This window comes from Macaca fascicularis, chromosome 1 (assembly GCF_037993035.2).
Source record: "Macaca fascicularis isolate 582-1 chromosome 1, T2T-MFA8v1.1".
In the NCBI taxonomy this organism is placed as follows: domain Eukaryota; kingdom Metazoa; phylum Chordata; class Mammalia; order Primates; family Cercopithecidae; genus Macaca; species Macaca fascicularis.
In genome coordinates, this window is record NC_088375.1 from 53,733,893 (window position 1) to 53,753,674 (window position 19,782).

The 19,782-nt window shown below is 35.7% G+C and overlaps 1 long non-coding RNA gene across 1 annotated transcript in view; it reads right to left on the reverse strand.

The window, feature by feature from the left end:
- LOC123572393 (uncharacterized) overlaps window positions 1-19,782 on the reverse strand; it is a 41,841-nt gene that overhangs the window by 9,231 nt on the left and 12,828 nt on the right. The window contains exons 2-3 of the long non-coding RNA XR_006696935.2: window positions 7,073-7,192; window positions 6,006-6,188 (exon numbers count right to left, since the gene is read on the reverse strand). This is a non-coding gene — a long non-coding RNA (uncharacterized lncRNA). The remainder of the gene's footprint in view (window positions 1-6,005; window positions 6,189-7,072; window positions 7,193-19,782) is intronic.

The window sequence follows — 19,782 nt, forward strand, 5'->3', positions numbered from 1 at the left end:
AATAGTTCCATTTGAGTCTTTTTAAACGTTTTCTCTCTCTTTTTAAATGCATGGAAAACAGTTTTGTTAGTTTTTCTCCTCTCCTCATTATAGGTCACATTTTTCTGTTTCTTTGCATGCCTGCTAATTTTTTCATTGGATTCAAACATTTGAATTTTACTTTTTTTTTTTTTTTTTTTTTTGAGACGGAGTCTCGCTCTGTCGCCCGGGCTGGAGTGCAGTGGCCGGATCTCAGCTCACTGCAAGCTCCGCCTCCCGGGTTCACACCATTCTCCTGCCTCAGCCTCCCAAGTAGCTGGGACTACAGGCGCCCGCTACCTCGCCCAGCTAGTTTTTTGTATTTTTTAGTAGAGACGGGGTTTCACGGTGTTAGCCAGGATGATCTCGATCTCCTGACCTCGTGATCCACCCGTCTCGGCCTCCCAAAGTGCTGGGATTACACGCTTGAGCCACCGCGCCCGGCCTGAATTTTACTTTTATGGAGGATGGAAATTTTTATGTTTCTATAAATATTATTTATTTATTTATTTTTGAGACGGTGTCTCGCTCTGTTGCCCAGGCTAGAGTGCAGTGGCAAGATCTTGGCTCACTGCAAGCTCCGCTTCCCGGGTTCACGCCATTCTCCTGCCTCAGCCTCCTGAGTAGCTGGGACTGCAGGCGCCGGCCACCACGCCCGGCTAATTTCTTGTATTTTTAGTGGAGACGGGGTTTCACCGTGTTAGCCAGGATTGTCTCGATCTCCTGACCTCGTGATCTGCCCGCCTCGGCCTCCCGAAGTGCTGGGATTACAGGCGTGAGCCACCGCGCTGGGCCTATAAATATTCTTAAGCTTTGTTTTGTGATGAAGTTAACTACTTGGAAAGAGTTTTACCCCTTTTTGTCTTGCTTTTGAAGTTTGCTGGGTGGTTCTGGAGCAGTCCTCATTCTAGGGCTAATTGTTCTCCACTGCTAAAGCGTTACTTTTCTGTATACTTTACCCAATGCCCTGTCAATTATGTTATTTTCCATCCTGTTTAGTGGGAACAGACACTACTCCACAAACTCTATGAGTGCTAGATATTCTTCTTCTAATCTTTCATGCTCTTCTCCTGGCCTTGGGTAGTTTCCTCCTACATATTGCTAGTCAAGACTCATGGAATATTTAACGGTGATCCTCTATAGATCCCCAGAATTCTATTTCTGGATATCTCTTTAGTCTATGGTATGCTGTCCTAAAAATTCTAGTGTCTTTGTCATTCCTCAACCCTTAGCTTCATCTCTTTAACTCAAGGATTCCATAGTCTCCATCTGGTTCTCTCTCTATATACCAAGATCTGGAAACTCTCTCAAGGCAATACACTGGAGTAATTCTAGGACTTGCCTCATTATTTCTCATCTTTCAGAATCACTGTTATCTATTGCCTGATAATAACTCTCTCGGGTCACCATTTTATATATTTGGTTAGTTTTTATTTATTCCTATAGGAGGGTAAACCTGATCCTTGTTAATCCATCTGGTCAAAAGCATAAGTGGCCTTCAGCTGTTTTTAATCTATTCTACAATATGGTCAGAACTGAATTAAATATGACTATAGGGACCTGGAATTAAAGTAAATAGACAAGTAACATTTTAATTTTTTCTTGATATCTATTTTAGCTATAGATTTACACCAATTTGGACTTTATTTCTCAAGTTAAAGTGTTCTAATTGTAATTTGCTTTAAGTAGGGTAATCATGTTGTACATGATAAGTTTCAATTAGCCTAATTATTTATTTGAATTCCTTCCAAAGGCTCAAGACCATTTCCTAGTAGTCTTGAGCCTTTGGAAGGAATTAAAATAAATAATCTGGCTTTGAGTTTCCTAGATCTTACAGACTAAGTTCTCCCTTCCTGATTTTTGGGTCAAAACACTTTGCATTTTAACTGACCACTTTGTAATAAAAAATAAATACAACTAATTATTTGCAGGTCTCTTTTTCTATTTCCCTATGGCTCCAGTATAGTAAGTTTAAGGGACTTGGAGCCTGATCAGAGAAAAAGATATAATCGCCAAGTGGCAGAAACACACAATGAGCTTTATTTGGGTAACAGTTTAACAAGTTTGCATGCTTGGGAAGACCATTATAGCCTACGACCATCCAGAGGCTATGACACAGAAGGAGAAGAAGGCAAAGGAACTCCCACGGGATATGGTACCAGTTAGGGGGATTATGTGTCTGGGGGACATCAGTCAGCAACACAGCAGGGGGTCTTTGGGTCGGAGAGCACCAAAGGGCAGCAGCAGCTGAGGCTCCTTCTTAGCTACAGTGTTTATTTTATCAATGGCTTATGGATGTTAAATGCAGTTTTGCATGATACACATAGAAGATAGCCTAAGTTGCTGTTTATAATCTGCTTTTTGGAGCTATGTGTAAAACCACAAACAGCTTTGGGTTTGATGCTGGAGGCCTTCTGAGCTAATTGGCCCCAGCTTACTATGAAGAAGTAAACAGCAGAGGGTCAATAACACAGAGGGTATCCTTATCTTATGTATATCACAACGCATTCCTTGGTCTCGTATTGTTTTACAATCTAATTCTTGCATTTAGAGCCAGTGATGAAATATCTTTAAGATTCAGACTCTTAAAAGGATGTGAACTAGTATTTTAGAGGGAATTTGCAGCTTGTCTGACCATGTACTAAGGAAAAGCAAAGCAAACATCTCAGAAAAGACTTTAATTTGCTCAATCTCTTTGGGCAGTACAGTGCTATTATGGCCCCTTTGCTGCATGTTCCTGTCTATCCACATACTGCAAGATGTTTAACTGGAGTACAGACTCCTCATTTGGTAGCCAGTAAAAAATCTAGGACTATGGAATTATCTAACATAATGACCGCTAATGTATGGTAAGATTCAGTCAAGGGTTCTAGTCCTTGGGTCATTTAATTTGTGTGGCTAACACCTTACACATGGATAACCATATTTCTTTAATTGTGTTTGGTACGTTGTACATATGCTATTCTTATTGTCCCAGAAATGTGTGACCCTAAAGTGGTTAGTACTTTGAAGACTATTAGGAAAACTCGTTTGCAGCATTGGAGAGTTGTGGCTAGTGTGGTTTATAGAGGCAAGAACTTTGGAAGGAGGAGGCATGGTGGGCTTCCACTGCCAAGTAAAAAGGTACTGGAATTTTGATCCAAATCCAAGTGCAGGAAATAACGTCCAGGGTCTGATGAGGGAAAGCCATTTGATTCTCTTACAGGCCCACAAGACTTCCTCTATTCTGTGTCTCTATGAAGGTTTTTATAGTTTGGTGCAATTGCAGACAGTGTTGGTAAAGGTTAGGGTAAAATAAGCATGTATGATATGAGCACTTGGGTCTACTAAATCGGTTATGGGCTCAATTTATCATTGTCCAGATATTTGCATGATATCAGTCTCTGTACATTATTGTTGGATGCGGAGAGTTATTGGAATAGGCTCATTATGATCAATGAAGTTTGCAGGGGAACTTGGACAGGGGAGAGTATTATTCTATGTTACTTAAAATCAGATTGGCAGAAGCAACCCCAGCATGTGGTTAAATATGCCATAGTACATGTTTCTGAGTCAATGACTATGTACACGTTTGGTTTGGTGGACAATTGCATGTCCCTCTTTGTTCAGATTGGTATATACCAGCGCTTGAATTGCCTGCCAACTGCCATTAGTAAATGTCATAAGCTATAAGCATGGGAGAAGCCTTGCAGGTGCTCTTGGTTATTTGAACAATCAACATTACACGTTAATATTTCTTGGTATTTTCACTTACTCTACTATTTTACAGGAACATGTATCATAAAAGAAATATGGGCCTTAAAACAGGGCCTATTGAGAGAACTTGGATGACAATGGCCTTCCAAGTGGTTAAAAATACTCACCACAGACCTAGTAATATTAAGTTCACAGTTTTATGGCATAAGTACATCATATTTAAATTCACAGCCAATAAGGAGACCACCTGGAGAGACACTGATATCTCTGCTGGTATATACACCCACAATAGACACAACCACAATTTCTAGTTTGCACAGAAAAATGCAAACCAATTTGCATGGGAGCCCTGGCAGTACTGCCGACACCAAAGGAATATCACCGGATAATTTCATCTTTTTCTTGTCTCTTGTAGAAAATTCAACATGTAGAAATTCAACATGATGTAGAAATAATTGCCCCCCACCCCAGACCAGATAATATCATTTGGTCGATACCAAGGGTAAAATCTGATCTCCTGCTTCTTGCTGAAGATGACCTCCAACTTTAACCTCTACTATGTTGTTCTTCCTTCTTACGTGAAAAGTTCTTACCTTTGCTAGTGGTAACTACACATCCACTGCAGAATCATGTTAGTCTTGGTAATTTATACCCTATCACTGACAAGATATGACTGAAAACAGCATGCAATCTGTACACCAGGAAAATAACATGAGTCAGTATGGGGATAATGGAACCACACTGTTGACTATTTGGGTAGGTCAGTCCTAGTAACATCACCATGAACATTAACATTTAGGCTAGCACTCCTCCTCCTATTCTACCTCCAGTAGCAACACTCATTCCAGCTAAACCAGAGTCTTGGGTATCACTTGTGACTCAATGACACCTTCTAAGTCCTATCAGCCAACTTCTACTTCAAATCAACAAAATAAAACACACTTTATTAACTAGTGCTATCAAACAAACAGAACAGTGAATCACTGTCTATCAAGTCTTATTTATGGAATGTCCAGAAATTGTGTTCACCCAATATTACAATAAAAATGCTCACACGTGCTACAATCAAAATGCTATAATTCATAGCCAATACCAACAAACACTACAGCATTAAAGCAATAACATTATAGCTTTTACTAATCCCTGCGATAGCAATAAAAGTAACCCTTGCCAAAAATATACACCCCTTGCTATGTACTAAATATTTGTGACCCCTCTAAAATTTACATGTTGAAATGTTAACCCCCACTGTGATAGTATTGGGATGGCACCTACAGTAGGTGATTACATTAAAAGGCCAGAACCTTCACAGACAGGATTAGTTTCCTTATAAAGAGAAGTCAGAGAGCTCTCTTGCCCCTTTTGCCCCATGAGGACACCATGAGAAGTTGACAATTTGCAACCTGGAAGAGGACCCTCACCAGAATCCGGCAATACTAGCATCCTGATCTCAGACGTCCTAACCTTTAGAACTGTGAGAGATAGATTTCTGTTGCTTATAAGCAGTGCATGGATTTTTTAAATTTATTTATTTATAGCAGGTGTAGCTGACTAAGACAGCTTTACAACTCTTAGTCTCTTTTCCTGCGAGTTATGTGCCACATAAGGACTTTTGATAAATGACAGACCACATATTCGATGGTGGTACCATAAGATTAAAATAATATATTTTATTGTACCTTTTCTATGTTTACATATGCTTAAACAAATACACATGACTAATTACTGAAATTTACATTAGAGTTGAATGTATTAAGGTAATTGCCCTGATTCTTCACTTTCAGGCACACAGAGTTTAATTATGGACTTACCTGCATTTCAAATACTTGGTTTCAACAAGATAGAGAACTAAGAAATAATTAAGAGAAAATGATAAAGTATCATTCTACTGAGGAAAATGTTAAGAACCATAATATATCTGAGTAAAAATAATAATAATCTGAAATTCAAATTAAAAGGTCAAAAGTTACTTAGAAGGTTGCAGTGCCATACAAGGCATTGAGCGATGTTACATAGCAAACTGTGAATGAGATAATAATAGACAGCCAAAAGGACAATTATTCCCTATGCTGCATATCAAAATGCATTGTGCTGCCAACTAGTAAGATCATGATCTCCATATATTAAAAATAAAAGCAGCATATGAGATACACTTGCTCTTAGTGGACTGTAAGGTAAGGAATATCTAAGACACTGGCGAGTAAAAGCTAATTTATCACTTTTCTGAGTGTCAGTGATATGCGGTTGGAACTCTAGGGAAGGGGTAAGGTGATAAACGTTAAGCTATTTACCTTCAAAATTCTCCTATGAACTGATGACAATTGTGCTTCAAATCTGCTTTTCTGAGAAATTCTTTTTTGCTTCTTACTTTTTTCTGCATAGAGTCCCTGCTGCCTGATCATTTCCACTTTGCTTTTTCGAAAACACCAGTCCATGTTGTTCTAAGGAACAATTGAAATTCTACCTTCTTTTGCCTGTAGAGATATTGATTAGTCCTAAATTGTGATTGTAGCTTTATTCCCATTTATATCTCCGTTCTGTGAAAGGGTCACGTGTGCAAAGTGGCCCCCAAACACCATAGGAGCCTAGAAACCAAAGAACGAGGCAGACATATCCAGTTTGTCAGTAAAATATGTTTTAATGTGGGAACTTAGAGACAGAAGTGGGGCCTTGGGAGGCCACAAGGCAGGTAGATCTCTACACTGTCACTTCCCAGACTTATATTCCACAGGGAATATATTCCCTATGCTTATTCCACAGGCTTATATGCCATAGGGAAAAAAGGTACAATGCTTCAGCAAGACGATTATGTACAACTCTCCAGACCTGGCAAGAATGTTATGCATATCATAGCCTATTATTTGTGCAATAGCATGAAGACTGACATTTCTTACACTAAAGTCCTTAAAGTGTAAGAATTATAAGGACGGTAAATAAAGTAAGAATCAGGAGGCATTCATGGGACCAAAGTTAATCAGAAATCAACATGACAGATCAAGATGGAGTCACTTTTGTCTCCACAATCTCTTTAGCTTCAAGAATACGTAATATTTATGGGAAAATCATACACACTATTTAGAATCTGGAAAAAATGTTTAGTCCTGCTAAATCACTTACTACCTTTTTGAATTGGTGAAATCGTTTAACCTATGACACTTAGAATTTTTTGTCTATAAAAACAGAGATAATAAAGACTTGCTTGTAAGATTATTACGAGTCTTGAATAAAGTTTTTGTGAAAATTACCAGGAACACTTTTAGTGTTAATTTTTCTCCTCTTTCACTTCTTAAAAAATAGTAACTTATGCTTGTATGAAAATATCGCATAAACCCCATAAATATAAATGCCTAATACATACCCATTTTTTAAAAATAACAGTGAAAATAAATTCAATGAATGAGGAAAAATAAGGACTTGCATCTGGCTTTTTCTTCTATGTAATCTTCATGCCGTTGAAGTGAAAGTATTTTCACATTGTCTGAAATACAATTTGATTAATTAAAGCAATATTTTTATACTGAAGATCATGATCTCTAAAATTAATGAGATTAATGTTTTTTTTTTATTTCACAGCTAATATTTACCATTATGCTAGTGATAAGATTGGATTCACAATGTTTTATTACTTGGCTCAGAACCAAAATTAGAGACAAAATCATGTGCATGGCTTCTTATGTGAATCATCTTGGCACGATATTAACATCAATATGAGATGAAAGGCTGATGCAATTCCACAGACCATTGAATCAACAAGCTCTTTATTATTGAACCATCCTCAGTGATTCTACTGTGAATGATATGAAAAGTATCACAAAATTATTCCTAACTTCAAGTTCCTTTTCTTTTTGAAATAACAACTATTTATCTTGCAAAAACTGACTCATTTTTGCCATTTATCAAAAATATTAACAGTAGAAAAATAGTAACTGATTAATTTTTAAAGGAAAGATAAAATAAGTATTAAGTGAAACTTACAAAGTCTATTTCTGTTAAAGGATTTACACTACTATGTGATGGTCATTGAGAGTCAAACATGAATTCCCTGTTTATATTAGGAATCAGCATCATGTCAGACATAGAAATTTGGTATCATTATTTTATTTTTATGATCAAGTATTATTCTGATTTAACACCTTACCTTTAATTTGCAAGTTGATCATTAACCTAAACTAAGAAACCTGTAAATGATCTCTTTCTATTTGATTTCATTGTACAAAAGGGAGAAAATTTATCTATAAAGAGCCATCAAGGAAAAAAAAAATGAAACACTGTGTTCATAAAACAAGCAGTTTGCCCACACACATGACCTTTCAGGTATGCATCTTGGTCAGGTCTTTTCAAAATGAATCTAACACAGCTTGAGTTTATTGTAGTTGACTGTGGCTTAACTCTCCTTGCACTGATTCCTCACTCCTAGGCTATCAGAAGACCTCCCGTTATCTTCTAAATTTTGATTCTTTTGAACAAGTCAGACACCAGATTTTTACTTTCCAAAATCTGAGGGATACATATGAACACTGTTAGATATCTTTCACTCTCCTGGGATTTTATAATGGCACCAATCCTCTCATGGTCCTGGGTTTGGCATGTGGGAATTATCATCCTCTTCCCCTCTCCAATGGCTGGGAGTAGAAAACACCATCGTATTCTCTGTTACACAAATATCTGTTTTCAAAGAACTCCTGACTTTGATCAAACCCTATCACGGCCCCGCAGCTTTCTCCCATACATAGGCTGGAAGTAGGGGATGGATTGGAGAGTCTAGAACATATTGTTGGCCACTTTTTAGAGTCTTAGCAGGATGCACCAGCATCACTCTTTTGAATGTGTGACTGTTTAACATCCATTATCATCAATACAGGGACATCAATTAAAACTCTAAGACAACAGGAAAAGTAAATTTAAGTTAACTTTTTCTAAAATTCTATTACATTCTCACATTTTCTCTATGTAGGTATTTTTTGTTTTACACGACAATACAATAGGGAAGTTAAATAATTCACCTAATAGCTCTCATCTAGAAGGAAGATTTTAAGAAATTCTAATGCAAATCTCTAAACTCCACTACTTTCCAAAAGGTGGAATCTTCATAAGCACATAGTTTATTGGCATAGTTAAGCTGAGGACCCTCCTCAAGTTTAAGGCAATAAGCCTGATTTCCAGTTGTAGTTACTGGAGAAAATGGGGCCATTACTATACTATTAGGCCCATTAATGATTGGTCCCTGCAGAGAAAGAAGCTGAGTCCACAAGGTGAAGGACTTCTGGCCTTGTATTAATTGGATAAAGTAAAGCAGTACCAATAATGCAGTACCTTATTGGGGGTGGGGAAGAAGCAGTTTGTTATTCTCACAGCATTTGAAGCAAGTGAATTATATTTCATGTGGTTTTTCAGAAATAGGAATACTTCACAGATTTTAACTTTCCCATTTCCTTGAGTATTACCATTGTCAAGGACAAAGATAGGCTGATATATGCATATTCCCCCTTAAAAGAAAAGAGTTTATTAAAGCCTATTATCATTTGAAGGCAGGCTTTACCAAGGAAGTGGGACACTTCCACCAATTCCGTGGATGAGCGCTTACTATGGTTTAAACGTGTGTGTCTCCCTTCCAAATTCATATGTTCAAATCCTAACCTTTAAATGATAATGTTAGGAGATGGGACTTTTACAAAAATAACTGAATTATGAAAAAGGGCCCCAATGACTGGGATTTGTGTCCTTATAAAAGAGACTGTGGAGAACCAACTAGCCCCTTCCACCATGTAAGGAAACAGTAAAAAGACACCCTCTGTAAGGATCAGGACCCTCACCAGACACTGAATCTGCCAACACATTATGTTATACTTCCCAGCCTCCAGAACTGAGGAATATATACATGTTGTTTATAAGCTACCCAGGTTATGGTATTTTGTTATAGCAGCCAAAATGGACTAAGTGAGAACTTAATAATGGGTTTACATTTAATGGAGAAAGAGGTGTATAATAGGGTATATCTGAGTAGTCAAGTACTTGACTATAATACTTGTATTATGGAAGAAGAGGAGACAAGTTATTTTGGGAAAGCAGTATTTGGCACTGACCTACACTAAGACCCAATTGCAAATGAACAAAACTAAGGAGATAGGCAGAAAATATAATAAAGTATGGAGAAAAGATACAACACACAAAGGCAATGGGTGTCCATAACGTAAAATACGGACAACAATGTTAGAACTAGAGAGGAGATGATATTTATAACACACATAATAGGCTTAAATATTTGAAAGCAAGGATAAATAAGGTTGGGTAAGTAGGAAAGATCCACCCTCAAGAGGTGTTGGAGGGCTTCAAGAAGAGGACATATGGAATCTGTGTGGTTTAGTGAAAAAAAAGAAAATCTAAAATAAAATTTGAACAAAGAATATGGAGAAGTGGATTCCAGCAATAGCATCATTTTTGTTGATAACATAGGTAAGTCAGTCTTTCCAAACCTCAATTTCCCCATCTATAAAATGAATATACTATATTCCAATATTATTAAGACTCTTCTCAGCTATAATGTTTTCAGCTATATAAAAAAGAATCTACATAGAAAAGGATATGTTTTGTTTGGAATAACAAGCTAGGACCATTATTTTAGGAAGTTTGGTTGTATAATAAAGCATTTGTCAAGGCAGAGAAAATAACAAAGTTGACACTAAAATTCTGTTCGCATTAAAGATAGACATAAAAAATTCTATAGTAGAATGATGAGAGCAAGATTTGAAAGGAATAACAAACTTCTGGAGCTGTGCTTCTTAATATGGAAGTCATTAGCAACATGGTGATTTTATAAAAATTGAAGACCTTTATTGAAGTATAATTGACATCTAATAAATTTTATATGTTTAAAGCATAAAATTTTGATGAATTTTGACACCACAATCAAGATAATGAATGTATGCATCACCAGCCCCCACCAAAATTTTCCTTCTGTTGCTTTATAAACCCTTCCTTCTACCCCTCATCATTACCTTCCATTCCCAAGCAAGTACTGAACTGTTTTCTGTCACTAAAGGTAAATTTGCATTATTTAGAATTTTATATAAATGAATCATATAATTTTTTCTTTACAAAATGTAGCAGTTTTTACTTGATACAACTATTTTGAGATTCATCTATGTTTTTGTGCATGTCAGTAGACCATTCCTTTATATGACTGAGCCACACTCCATCATATGAATGTACCATAGTTTGTTGAATGTATCATGTTTGTCCATCCACCTCTTGATGGACTTTTGTTTTTTCTTTCTTTCATTTTTTGGCTATTATAATGGACACAGCTATAAACATCTATGTACAAGTCTTATTTTTAAATCTGTTTTGTGTAAAAACTCAGTTGTATACTTGCTGGATTATACGGTAAGCAAACGTTTGGCTTCTTTAGAAACTACTAGGCATTTTTTTTTCTTTTTTCTTTTTTTTTTAATTTATTTATTATTATTATACTTTAAGTTGTAGCTGGAAACCATCATTCTTAGCAAACTATCACTACTAGGCATTTTTAAGTGGTGATATCATTTTTCAGTCTCAACACCAAAATATAGAACTTCCAGTTAATCCATACCTTTGTCAACACATGATATGTAAATCTGTTTAATTTCAGCCATTCTGATAGGTTTGTAGTGGTATCTCATTGTAATTTTAATTTTTTTCCCTCATAAATACTGATATTGAGCATCTTTCCCCGTTCTTGCTAGCCATCAGTTTATTTTCCTTAAAATGTCACCTTTATTGCAGCAATATTCACAATAGCAAAGACTTGGAACCAACCCAAATGTCCATTAGTGACATACTGGATTAAGAAAATGTGGCACATATACACCATGGAATACTATGCAGCCATAAAAAAGGATGAGTTCGTGTCCTTTGTAGGGACATGGATGCAGCTGGAAACCATCATTCTCAGCAAACTATTGCAAGAACAGAAAACCAAACACAGCATGTTCTCACTCATAGATGGGAATTGAACAATGAGATCACTGAAACATGGGAAGGGGAATATAACATCGGGGCCTATTATGGTGAGGGGGGAGGGGGGAGGGATGGCATTGGGAGTTATAACTGATGTAAATGACGAGTTGATGGGTGCTGACGAGTTGATGGGTGCAGCACACCAACATGGCACATGTATACATATGTAACAACCTGCATGTTGTGCACATGTACCCTAGAACTTAAAGTATTAAAAAAAAAAAGTGTCTACCCAAATATTTTGCACACTTTAAAGTGGATTGTGTGTTCCATTGTTATGGGGTTTTGAGGTTTTGTGAAATATTCTACATTTAAGCCTTTGCAGATGTGTAATTTGCACATCGGTTTTCCTGGTTTGCAGCCTCTTTTTCCATCCTCTTAAAACTGACTAAATAAGTCAAATTTGTAAATATGTTACCTTGTAGATCATGGTTATATTATCACCTCTAAGAAATCACTGGCTAATTCAAAACCACAGAAGTTTTCTCTTATGTTTTTGTCTAGAGATTTTATAACCTTAAGTTTTACATTTAGGTCTACAATCCATTTTTATTTATTTTTTGCTCTTGGTGCTTGGTAATAGATCAAAAGTATACTTTTACATATGAATATGCAATTGTTCCAGTTCCATTTATTGAAAAGACTACCCTTTCGCCACTAAATTGCCTTTGTAACTTTGCCATAAATCAGTTGAGCATATATGTGTGGATTGGTTTCTCTACTCTTTGTTCTATTCCATTGACTTATTTGTCTGCCTTAATTACTATAGCTTTATGATAAGTGTTGAATTCACATAGTATAAGTCCTCCAATTTTACATCTGCATATAAATTTTAGAACCAGCTTCCCACATTTTTCAAAAACATAAACAAACACAACACTTACTACCAGGAGCTTTGGCATCTAAACAATCTTATAATCTATGAACACAGTGTCTCTCTCCATTTATTTACATCTTTTTAATATTCTCAGCAATATTTTATACTTTTAATTATACAGGTCTTGCACATATTTTGTATTATTTATCACTAAATGTTTTATATTTTTGATACTACTCTATGGAGACATTGTAAATGGGTGTTTTCTAAGCAGAATGTGTACAGCAGTACTAAACAAGTAAAATGTACATGATACAACTTTTCTTCAATTTAGTCTTCTCAAGGATCTCTTCCATTTGTTACAAACGTATTTTTAAAAATATTAAAAGAGTTTCTTGTAATAATTGCCAAAATAACTTGTGATTATTTTCAAGCCACCTGGGAGTTATGATTTACGTAAGAATGGCTCTAAAGACATCAATCCGTTGTTCAGTGTTAGTGAAATTCTTTCACATCATGGCATAAGAGAAAGTAATCACGTTTGGATGGCATGCTACCATACAGGAGCAGACTTGGGAAGATTTATGGGATTGCAGAAAATAGATTCATTACATTTCTACTACATAATTGAAATAAAATAAAGTGGAAAATATTAGAAAATACATTAAATATTGAATTCCCATGACATTTCCAAATAAGAGCTTCTGTTTTCAAGGTAGTTTACAGCATTATTACTATTATTATTTTTTTTTTTGAGACAGCGTCTCACTCTGTTTTCAGGCTGGAGTGCAGTGGTGTGATCTCTGCTACTGCAACTTCCACCTTCCAGTTCAAGTGATTCTCCTGCCTCAACCTCCCGAGTAGCTAGGACTACAGGCACATGCCACCATGCCCAGCTAATGTTTGTATTTTTAGTAGAGATGGGGTCTCACCATGTTGGCCAGGATGGTCTCAATCTCTTGACCTTGTGATCCACCTGCCTCAGCCTCCCAAAGTGCTGGCATTACAGGAGTGAGCCACTGCGCCCGGCCTACAACACAGTATTTTATATCTAATAGCACTCTAGATATTTGCATCACAGTTGATGAATTATCTATAAATAATTATCTGCCTTTGTGTTAAGTTTCATTTTTTATGTGTACCTACTTCTGTATATTAACTATTAAAGAAATTTGATAGCTAGAGTACTAGAGCCATAAAGAGGGGAAGATTTCTGTAGCACTGAATCTATAAGTAGTTCTCTTTGTGTGGAAAATCAGAGGTGTATAAAATATAGCCAACTACAAAAAGGAAACATGAGCAATGACAGAGACCTATAGCAGATATATTTCAGAAGACCTCATCAGGGTACATTAACTGAGAAAGAACTATATTTTTAGCCACAGTAGTTTGGTTGCCTTAAACAAAAAAGAAAAAGAGCATGAGCAATATAAAGACAGCATGCAAATGACAGAATGCTCAAAAAAATGCACACTACTCAATGACCATTTTGTGAGGGCTTCTCTTTTTCTGACTTTCATTTGGGGTATAAAATATTTGTCTACTATTTTCAAGTACATTTGTCCAATTTAGCTAACTCTCCTCAAAGTGTTTGACTCAGTAATGAAACTAAGAGCTTATATAATAAAATTAAAAAGCAAGAGATTTATTAAAATGACTAAATTTATAGTGGAATAAACTATGTATATTTAAATAATGAGTTTATAAATTGTATTCAGGAAATGTCAGTGTACTTTTGTGTAAAATTTGTTGGTTCACTGGCGTTTTCTTTATTATTTTATGACAAACTATATCTCAACCAGCGGTATATATTTCATTTCTTCCTCCTGTTTTTATTTTTTAATAGGCTTTATTTTTTAGAGAAGTTTTAGGTTTATAGAAAAATTGAAGGAAGGAACAGAGACGTTCTCGTATACCTTCTACCACGGTATGTGCATAGCTCCTTAATCAACATCCTCCGCCAAAGAGGTACATTTGGTAGAATAGATAAACCTACATTGGTACATCATTATCATTCAAAGTCAGTGGTTTACATTAGGGTCCATTTTGGGGTTGCACATTCTATGGGTTTCGACAAATATATAATGAACCTGTGTACACTATTAAAGTACCATACGGAGTAGCTTCACTGCCCTAAAAATCATCTTTCTCTCCCCAAACTCCTGATATTTGTAGTTCTTTCAGATTGGCTTCTTTCACTTAGCAATATGCAGTTAAGATTCCTGAATGTCTTTTTATGGCTTGATAGCTCCTTTCTTTTTAATACTGAATGATATTCCATTGTCTGAAGGTACCAGTTTATCTGTCAAGTTTTGGCAATTATGAATAAAGCTACTATAAACATCCATTTTTAGAGGAATTTTCAATTCCTTTAGGTAAATACCAAGGAGGATGATCATACGGTAAGGTTACTGGGTCATATGATAAGGTTATATTTAGTTGTGTGAAAATCTGCCAAACTGTCTCCCAAAGTGGCTGTGCCATTTTGCTTGCCCACCAGCAAGGAATGAGAGTTTCTGTTGCTCTACATCCTCATTCATTCCAGCACTTCACCCTCATCTTAAAATGTGTCAATTTTCTTGAATCCAGAGACATTCTAAACCAATCTCCTCAAAGAAAACCCCCAGTCTATTGCTAGTCATGGCTTAAAAAATAGGAAGAGCAGCAAATTATAACATTGCTCAAAGAACTTTCCATTTCATCATCTCTCTAATTTTCTGAACTGTGACTCTAAAAATCAGTGTTTGCTTTTTAAATCTTGATAGATTAAACTTTCTTAAACTTAAGAACCCAGCTTTTTGCTTCAACTTCTCATGATTGCTTTTTTGTTTACTGTTGTTATGGTGATCACACATCAGATCACACACTACGATATACTCCTTTTAGTAATCTATATCAAAATCTCTACATAAGGAGAACTACAATCAACGTATTTCTAAGCTCTAACAGCCTTCTTGCAATATGTTATAACTATAGAGACTGTGATAAACACGGAGAATGTCTCCAGTAAAGATATCAACAATTTTAATGTGACAATATAGAAGTTGTTAGCTGCTACTAAATAAAAAGAAAACACATGCTATAAGCAAACACACCACATTGATTTTTGTAAGTTAAAAGTGCTAAAACATATTCTCAATATTTTTCATTAATTATGTGGTTAATTGGAACTTTAAGAAAAATTACATTGAAAAACTGTCTAGCTTCCTGAAAACGCTAATGTTAGAAACAAATAACTCGGGAAGGGAATTGTGTAGTTATGTCTGCATTAGACATCTCATCCCAGGGGCATTATAAACATGTTCAACAAGTACCATTTCTGTCATGCTAGTGTTACCTTTCACTGTAGTTGAGACATCTGACAAGCAAAGTCTCCATGCTAGACTACACAAACTCTCTAGACACCTTAGGCTTTCAATAATGTTAATCCTACTTGTTGAATTTCAAAAGAGTTTCAATAAATCAGAAAACCCAGCCGGGTTTTCCTTCTCCCTACACATTACACAAACAAGAATCACATTATTGTTTACTTAAAAAGGATTAGTGATTATGCCAGCTACCTTTATTTTGTTATTTTTGTTTGAAAAATATTTTTATTCTCAAATGAAATAAATTTGAAAATTCTTATCTTAGCTCTAAGCTGAACAACATCACAACACAAATAATTCAACTTTTCATTTGTTTTGATTCAGTGCACATGACAATAGTCTGGAAAAATATGATTTGGTCACATTAGAGATTAAAATTGATGCTTTTTCTTTGATAAAATTTACAGTAATAGAACTTTGAATAATATCCATACAACACTTCTCTGACATCTTTCAGCTGATACACACTACCAATACCCTCATCCAGCTTACTATCACCTTTTGCTTGGATTAAGAAAATGGCAACATAATTAGTCTTCCTACAAATTTCCTCTAATCAATTTTCCATCCTAAGTATCTTTCTAAAATCCAAAACTAATTATGTCATGTTGGGGTCCGCGTGTTTCCTAAACAAAGGAATGAACACACAAGACAACACAGGACAAGACAAACATGGCGGCCGCCCCAAGCAGCACGCTCTGTTTTATTTTATACACGCTTATGGAATTTTACTACGTCACAAGGCACAAGTTGTTTTTATGACACAAGTTGTTTTTATGTCATGAGTTGTTTTTCTGACCTTTCCCTAACTTTCTGATTTCTCAAGATGCTTAAACATTAACCAGTTCCCAGTCTGCTGCTTGCGGCTGACTCCTGTGTTCTTCCTGTTTGCAGAGAAGAAACGTCCTGCTTTGTTTGCAAGAGCAGGACTTATCGAGAACATCTGGTTTGCGAGCACGTAGTCTTCTACAATGTCATTCTTCTCCTTGAAACCTCCAATAGCTCCACATTGCTTTTATAACTGAATTCTTTAAATCTGCTCCTGTGATCTTTATAATACAGCAACAAGTCCTCTTTTTGTTGTTAGAGTTGCCTCATTTCTTTCCAATATGAATTTACATAGAGCACATATTATTCCCTATGCTTGGACAAAGCTCTCCTCTCCTTCATTCAACATCATCTTTCTACTCATTCCCTAAAATCTCAGTTTAAATGGCCCATGATAAAGAAAATGTTTCCTAACCTTTGAGACTTTCAATTTCCCAATCATATGATTAAACAATTAATTAATCGCCGGGCGTGGTGGCTCACGCCTGTAATCCCAGCACTTTGGGAGGCCGAGGCGGGCGGATCACAAGGTCAGGAGATCGAGACCACGGTGAAACCCCGTCTCTACTAAAAATACAAAAAATTAGCCTGGCGCGGTGGCGGGCGCCTGTAGTCCCAGCTACTCAGGAGGCTGAGGCAGGAGAATGGCGTAAACCCAGGAGGCGGAGCTTGCAGTGAGCCGAGATCGCGCCACTGCACTCCAGCCTGGGCGACAGAGCGAGACTCCGTCTCAAAAAAAAAAAAAAAAACAAAAAAAAAACAAAACAAAAAAAACAATTAATTAATTGCTAGTAATTTCAAATAACTGTTAATAACTGTAACAGTTATTAATATATAACAAGTTGTACATTTGGCTGGTTGATGTCCATCATCCATGCTAAAACTGTCTTTGAGGCCAGGTTTATATCTGTTTCATCATTGCACCATCTCTACCCTGCAGAGTAGAAGCTCAATAAATATTTCTTGAACCTAAAAATGTATACTGTGCACAAATCCAACCTACAGCCATGGCAATATCAGTACTAAACTAACTTGAAATTACCATTTTTAATGTTCCCAAAGAGTTCTGTCACAGTTCTGTAGTTAGCTGGCCCATAATGCTTAAGTACTAGTATTCAAGATATATGCCTTCCACTTCCACCACTATTTAAAAAATAATGCTTCAACAAAATGAGCAAGAGTGGCGTCAATGAGCGGAAAACTTTGAAACCTCTCTAATTTTGCAAAGCTACACAATCAAAATACTAAGCACCTTATCATTCGTTATATGTAATCTGTAATACATCTCATAATATTATGATTGAGGACCAGCAATGTAGATAATAAATGCTATGAAAAAAACTTGCAGAGTAAATCCTTTTTTCAAAATATTTAATAAAAACTATTACAGACTCTTTTTTCAAACACTTAAATTTTGCCCTGAATTCTTTATTGCTACTAGGTAAAAAGAGTAAATAAAAATGACGATATTGCAATTAGACTTCAAGTTTTATAAATTGAATTTTGTGTATAATTTTGGGAGGTGGCAAATAATACATGCCTTTTCTAAGAATCACTGTACTTAATATGTTAATACATAAGATTAAAGGTAAGAGGAAAGAAAGCTAGAAGGTTACAGAGTTCCTCACAAGACTCATAGCAGCAAAAATCAGTCCAAGGAAGGAAACAAACTACTTGAAGTAATCTAAGAAAAAAAAAAAAAAAAAAACTAATATGGAGAACTGCGTGTTACCAAATTATTGGAAATGCTGAAGTTACCTTAGCATGATCCCATGATCATGAAAAACTGGCCTGCCAGAGATACCTCTGAGACCACTGAAGGCATCAGTTCATAGACACAAAACAATATCTTCAATCCGGGAAATAAAGAACATACATGGATATACCACTGACATTGCATAGACAACAAACCAAGACCAGAGAATGAACAATGGAATACTGTCACAGATAAAACTCAAAATTTCCTAACTCTGCTTACTAGCAGAAAGAGCCAAAAAGATGGGAAGATGGATTCTGCCTCTCTTCTACCCTTTTAATTGCAAGCAAGAACTTCTAAATAATATCTATTTTGCATTTTAAATCCTAAACATCCACTATAGCTATGAATGGGTGCATATGTTTTTAAGTCTACTGAATGGAGAAAATAGCTCTTCTGGAAAAGTGACTTCAAATATTAACAATGTAACCCTTTACAGGACACCTTACTTAAGTAACCAGGTGAGGATGACTATACTTCTATGCTGAAAGTACTATTATTCTTTAGAGGCTTTAGTTCTAAATGTGTGTGTGTATGTGTGTGTGTGTGTATGCGTGTGTGTTAGGTAAAGGAATAGTAGGTCTTACAAATTTCATTGTATTCACTACTTATCTGACATTCTCTTTTTAAAATGTCATTACTACATTACTATCAATGTTATTAATGTCTTATTTAAAGCTGTACTAATACCTATTATTCTTACCATTTGTAAAGGTCTGTTATCCACCAGGATGTACACACACAAACAAAAATACATATATTTTAATTATTTCCAATTTCATCTATCCCAACATTAACTAGTGATCCTTATTAATTTCATATAAAAGATGAGGAAACGGAGACAACAAGCAATTTTCCTGATGACACTCAGGAAAAAGTAAGAATTGGCCACACAGATTCAAAACTAAATCGATATATCCTTGTTAGGCTAAACCATCACATTCTTAAAACTCAACTAGTTTAACATATAATGTTGGTATAACTGATACCATATCTAATACTATTAAACATAACATGAAAGAAAATTGAGTCAAAGGATATGGAAAGAGATATTTGAGACCTTTATGTGTAATACCTAACTATTAAACTTTTCTAAAACTTTTCTGATACTGAACACAAAAAGGGCTTGTTAGGTTGTGAAGGTTGTTGCAAGTTAGCCTCATAAAATGAAGTGTCATCTGCAGACTAACAATATATACTCCAGAGCTAAAATATCTTTCTTGGAAATGTAAAGCCAGAATAAAATGAAATGCAAAAATATTATCTAAAATGAGTATGAACAAATAAAGAGCTCTGTATTATTA